At 42.1% G+C, this 6,279-nt stretch overlaps 1 long non-coding RNA gene across 1 annotated transcript; it reads right to left on the bottom strand.

Moving 5' to 3' along the window:
• Positions 1-228: 228 nt before the first annotated feature.
• Positions 229-4,902, bottom strand: LOC107309801 (uncharacterized). Its single transcript, XR_001553333.3, has 2 exons — positions 3,934-4,902; positions 229-3,810 (listed from the first exon to the last, which is right to left on the bottom strand). It is a non-coding gene; the product is annotated as an uncharacterized LOC107309801 (long non-coding RNA).
• Positions 4,903-6,279: the final 1,377 nt, after the last annotated feature.

Raw genomic sequence — 6,279 nt, 5'->3', positions numbered from 1 at the left:
GGCTGCTGGCCAGAAGATGACCTTCAAGTTGGAAACAACTGGTGAGCATTCACTTTGGGAGCACTAAGCAGCTTTTTATGTGGCTTAGAGGAAGACTGGCTGTCTTCTACCCTGTGGGCATGGAACAGCCACAATTCCCCCCGGAACAACATCAATGACCCACACCACAAGTTGGATTCTCCTTTTTAATGTAGTGGTAGTGTCATCAATTTATAAGCAATGAGCCGATAATGTTCCAATTAGAAACTTTTATTAATTGTAGCGGGTAAAACAAAAAGGCAATTCAGCGCTGGGCGACAGGGGAATCCTCGTTCCTCCAACTGCCGCCCCTTCCCGTCCCTTGCAACTTCTTTTGTAAGGTCCATCCCGAGTGTATTGTCCTTTAATTGGTCGGTCGTGATCGTGCCACTTGGTGTGTCGTTCCTTGGTTGGTCCTTCCGTGAAACTTTGTATCCATCGGGGCGCGCTTTGCCTGTAACTATGCAGAGTACACAATCTACCCATAAAATTAGAGTGTTCTGCAACCCTTGTGGCCTCCATATTCCACCATCACATCCCGGTCCTAATGAACAAGCACTCCACCACAATGCTACCACATCCCGGTCTTAATGAGCAAACATTTTATCACAGTCCCCCCTTTTCTTTTATTGTACTATTTTGTTTTGCTCATTAAACCGTTTTAGTTCTTGTCGACTCCATTCTAGAGCATCCTCTTCTCGTTCCCCATCAAGGGGTTCATATCTTTCTCTAATTACCATTAGGTGGGCTGCCTCTAGCCTGTTCTTAACGATAACGATTAGTCTATTTAAAATACAGGGTCCAAAGGTCAAACCTAATATTATCATAATAACTGGTCCCATTATTGTGGATAATAATGTAGTGAACCAGGAGGAACCATTAAACCAACTCCCATACCAACTTCTTTGAGACTCCTGGGCTCTTTTTCTTTGTTCTAACTGTTTTCTTAGTTCAGCCATTGTATCTATTGCTACCCCCGTTTGATCAACGTAGGTGCAACATTGTTCTTTAAGAGCCACACATAGTCCCCCTTGCTGCAATAGGAGAAGATCCAACCCCCTTCGATTTTGTAACACTACTTCTGATAAAGACCGTACCGATTTTGTAAGCGCATTGATGGCTTCATCTATTTTCTGTAGATCTTCATCCACAGATTGTCTAAGGGTTTTCAGTCCCTGTGGCTGGTTTATTAAAGATGCTACTCCAGTCCCCAGCCCGGCCCCTCCTATAGTTAATAGCATTGCAACGGTTAGGGCTGTGAATGGCTCCCTTTTAATCAGGTGATGTTCAGAGGTTTCTTGTTGACTGATCACATAATCTTTAGGGTGATATATGATTCGTGGAACTATAATTACTTGTACACAGTAATTGGTGGTTTGATTAAATATCTTAGTCGATAAGCATGTAGTGACCCCTAATTTGGCACATATCCATTTAGCATTGTCTGCGGGTAGGAGCCAGTCTGAGGGTTTCTCCTGACTTTGTACTTCTATAGTTTTATTACATAGATGTCGTTTTTCTAGAGGTACAGTTCCCACACACACACCATTTCCAGTAACATGTGCTAGAGTTATCCCTGGAACATTAGGCCTTCCCTTTTTCCATAGGCACTCTGCTGGGTTAGTCCCATTTCTTCTCCTAATCTTCGCTACGGACCCTATTGCTTCATAAAAAGGGGGTCTTATATCATAGCATAGCCAACACTCCTTAGTTAATTCTGGGTAGGTGTTGTTTAACACCTTGAAACTAGACTGAATTATTTTCCAAAGGGTGCCATATTCGGTAATATAAGGGCTTGCTTCGGTCGGGCCTACAGTAACAGCTTCTGTCTTATTCTGATTGTTATTTATTACTACGTTAGGTCCTATACCTATTGGGGGGTCTGGCGGAACTCTTTCTTTTTTAATAAGGAAATGGCCCCCTCGGTCTCTTCCAGGCTCCCACATTCGTACCCCCCAAGTCTTTCCTATCCACCACACTGTGTTTTCTGTTTTAAGGATTTTTATCTCTAAATGTTGGCATGTTCCTTCACCAGAGTGAGTCCCATAAGTCGGAGGTGTACAACCTGAGGGACCCCAACTAATTGTTATATATTCATCTTGTCCCCCCCCTGGCAGAAATCCCAGTGAAACCGTTTCACAACCCCAGTATGCACAATAATATTCCCCTGGGTAATTACAATAACTTTTCCCTGGATTTGATGCTGGGCAAGCATAGATTGCCTTGCGATTCAGGCATGGTTGTGTTGGTACTAAGTCACATACTTGACTTTTAAGGATGGGAGCGCCTGGGGTCACGTCTGTGCTTATCACCTTCTGATCTTCCCCTCTGATTAGGGACCACTTAAATGGCTCATGTGTCTGTACCTCTGTACCCCAACCCTCATTAATGAGACTTAATATTATTATCAATTGAGCTAGTTTTAGATAGGCAGTTTTCCCACTGCAGTAGTGAGTCTTTAATTGCTCGGGGGAGTTATTTCCAGTCTTGGGGTATCTTCTGGATCCTAAATCTTTGGATTCATTCATAATGGAGCAGACCCCTCCACATGTTTTATCTCCTCTGCCTCGCCCATCGACTCGGTTGCCTCGAGCCATGGGGTGTATAATCTTCTCGGCAGCAAGAGTATTCTTCAGGAGGGGCTGGTTTTGCTTCCCTTTTAAGTGGGTCTTTGGGGTACTGCACCCTATTCTTTTTCCCACTGGTTATACACTTAAGTGATGCTGGTAAGGATCCAAATTCACCCCCAGGTTTACCCCCTTCTATTAAAATTTCCACGGCCACTCTGAAGGCTAATAACCAATTTGTGTATTCCTGTTTTCGCAGTGGGTCCACTACCTTTCTAAAACATATCCCAACAGTTGCATTCACAATAGTCAAAATATTCCCTTCTACATTAAATTCTATACTGATACGTTTATACAATCATTGTTAATTCATGTTCTCATTTTCCTTGATGGAGGGTTTCGTGACAGTTTTACTTTCAAATCACCCGCTGGACTAGTGACTCTCCATTCGTGATTTTGTACTGGACCCTTAACACGACTAGCATGTGTCCATCCTTTTTCAGCAGTTCTGATGGCAGTATTGGTAGTCAATAATACCAGATAGGGACCTTCCCAGCGAGGCTGCAGTGTGGTTTCTCTCCAGGTCTTTATCAGAACCCAATCTCCAGGCTTTATCTGATGGAGGGTAATGTCAAGAGGGGGTCTTTGAGTCAATTGTCCCTTTTTCCACAATTCCTGTTTATACTTCATTAATTCCGTGATATAAGCTTGAATGTTCTGATCTACCACCCCCGGGTGATCTTTAGGGGTTCCTGCATCATATGGCATTCCGTATAACATTTCGAAGGGAGATATTCCTATGTCAGCCCGGGGCTGGGCCCTAAGGTTTAAGAGGGCAAGGGGAATGCATTTTATCCATGAGAGCTTAGTTTCTAGTGTTAATTTGGCCAATTGCTTTTTTAGTTCCCCATTCATTCTCTCTACTCGCCCTGAACTCTGTGGGTGCCAGGGAGTATGTTCTTCCCATTTTATTCCCAAGGCTTCAGCTATATTTCTAGTGATTCTTGATGTAAAGTGTGGTCCTTGATCTGAATCTATTACTTCTGTTACCCCATACCTAGGGATGATTTGTTCGAGTAATATTTTTGTTACTACCTGAGCTGTTGCTTTAGTTGTGGGGAATGCCTCTACATAATGTGTGAGGTGGTCTATTATGACTAATACATATTTATATCTTCCTACTTTAGGAAATTCGGTAAAGTCAATTTGGACTCTAGAAAATGGCCTAGTGGCCAAGGGTCTTCCCCCCATAGGCAGTTTTCTTTGTACGGCTCTGTTTATCTTTAAGCACGTAATACATCCTTGAGTAATATGTCTAGCTAAATTATGTAGGCCTATACACATGTACTTAGTGGCAAAATGATCTATTAAAGCTTGGCTTCCCCAGTGGGTCCGTTCGTGCAACTGGGTCAGCACCTGAGATGCTATTGACTTAGGCAGTACCTCTCTCCCGTCAGCTAGATACCACCTCCCTTCTGTGTTTTTAGTTATTCCCATTTGATTCAGTTTTTGTTCTTCCTTCGGTGTAAACGAAGAGGCCTCATCATGTGTCAATTCTTCCTGCCTCTCCTGCCTCAGGACCAATTCCCTGAGGGCAGCTTGCTTAGCTTCTAGGTCTGCTGCATTATTTCCTCTAGTCTTGTAATCGGTCCCCTGTTGGTGTCCTCTAAGGTGTACCACCGCTATCTTCTTTGGTTTTCGTAGGGCCACTAAGAGTTGCTTTATTAATTCTTGATGTATTAAGTCCTTTCCTTGGGAATTTATCAATCCCCTTTCTTCCCAAATCTTCCCAAAGGTATGTATTACCCCATAACTATATTTGGAATCGGTATAGATAGTGCCCTCTTTTCCCTGTAATCTTTTTAGTGCCTGTAAAACAGCATACAGCTCGCAAGCTTGAGCTGACCAAGTGTTACTTAAGGGTCCTGATTCCAATACCCGGAGGGTCTTTCCATCTACTATTGCATAACCTGATCTTCTCTTTCCCTCCACTACTCTAGAGGATCCATCCACAAATAATTTTTCCCCTTCTCTTAATTCTTCTTCTTCTAAATCTGGTCTGATTTTTGTTTGTTCTTCTATCGTATGTAAACAGTTATGAATGAGTCCCACATTTTCGGGTTTTCCATATAAGAATTCTGCAGGATTCTGGAGACTTGTGGTCTCCAGGGTTAAGTTAGGGGCTTCCAGTAAGATACCCTCATACTTTAGAAGACGAGAATCAGATATCCATTTTTCAGCTTTTTGTTGGAGCACATTTCTAATATTGTGGGGAGATAGTACCTTTATATTGCTGTTAAAAGTAATTTTCCTGGCTTCTTCTACCAATAACGCACACCCAACAATTGCTTGTAAGCAAGTGGGCCATCCTCGGCTCACAGGGTCTAATAATTTTGACAAATATCCAACGGGTTTCTTCTTCCCTGCCCAATCCTGTGTTAAAACCCCATACGCTGTACCACTGTCTATGTTAACGAATAAATAAAAGGGTCTTTTTAAGTCAGGCAGGCTCAAGACAGGGGCATTGATGAGATCCTCCTTCAGCTTTTGTAGATTCTCTTCATCTTGTCTATCCCATTTTATTAATCCATCGGTACTGAGCTTTTGATATAGGAACTTTACTTTACTGCTATAATTTTCAATCCATTGTCTACAATATCCCACTAATCCCAGCAATTGTCTTATTTGTCTCTTATTGTTTGGCGACTTCAGGGACAATATTCCTTGTATCCTTTCAGGATCTATCTTCTTTTCTCCTTTACTCAGGTAATGCCCTAGATATCTAACCTCCTCTTCCACAAATTGCAATTTCCTTTTTGATACTTTAAGTCCTTTCAGTCCCAAAAAGTTCAACAATTTAATACTTTCTTTCCGAACCTTTCCCTCATCCTCTCCAGCAATTAATAGATCATCTACATACTGTATTAATTTGGTATCAGGATCTAGCTGATACTCTTACAGGATCTGTTCTAGGGCTTGCCCAAACAAATTAGGGGATTCTGTGAAGCCTTGGGGGAGTACAGTCCATCTTAATTGCTGTTTTCTGTTAGTATCTGGGTCTTCCCACTCAAATGCAAAAAAATCGCGGCATGTCTCATCTAAAGGGCAAGCCCAAAAAGCATCTTTTAAGTCTATGACACTATACCACAAGTTGTCGGGCCCTAATTTACTTAGCAATGTATAGGGATTAGCTACAACTGGGAACCTAGATAGAGTGCGCTTGTTAATTTCCCTCAGATCATGAACCAACCGATATGTTCCATCAGGTTTCTTTACCGGTAATATAGGGGTATTAAATGGGGACATACAGGGTTCCAGTAATCCTTTGCTCACTAATCTATCTATTTCTGGTTTGAGACCCCTCCTTCCTTCCAGGGAAATAGGATATTGTTTTATTTTTACTGGGATTTCAGGATTCTTGATTTTTACCGTGAAAGGGGGTATTTTTAGTTGTCCCACACTCTCGGGGGTATACCAGACATCAGAATTGATCTCTTGTTCATCCTCTACCCTAAGAGGGCAGAGTTTGATTCTCAATTCTTTATTCTCTACTTCTAGTCCTATGCCTAATGCAATAATCAGATCCCGTCCTAACAAATTGAACTCCGCTTCAGGCAGTATCAAGAAATCACCCAACCCCACTTTGGACTCTGCTTCTATCATTACATTTTTAACTATTCCTACTGTAAAAGGT

The sequence above is a fragment of the Coturnix japonica genome, unplaced genomic scaffold, assembly GCF_054131305.1.
Source record: "Coturnix japonica strain WE unplaced genomic scaffold, WE-NBRP24 Scf065, whole genome shotgun sequence".
In the NCBI taxonomy this organism is placed as follows: Eukaryota; Metazoa; Chordata; class Aves; order Galliformes; family Phasianidae; genus Coturnix; species Coturnix japonica.
Note: the sequence above shows the minus strand (reverse complement) of the source record. Positions and strands in the feature narration are given on the sequence as shown.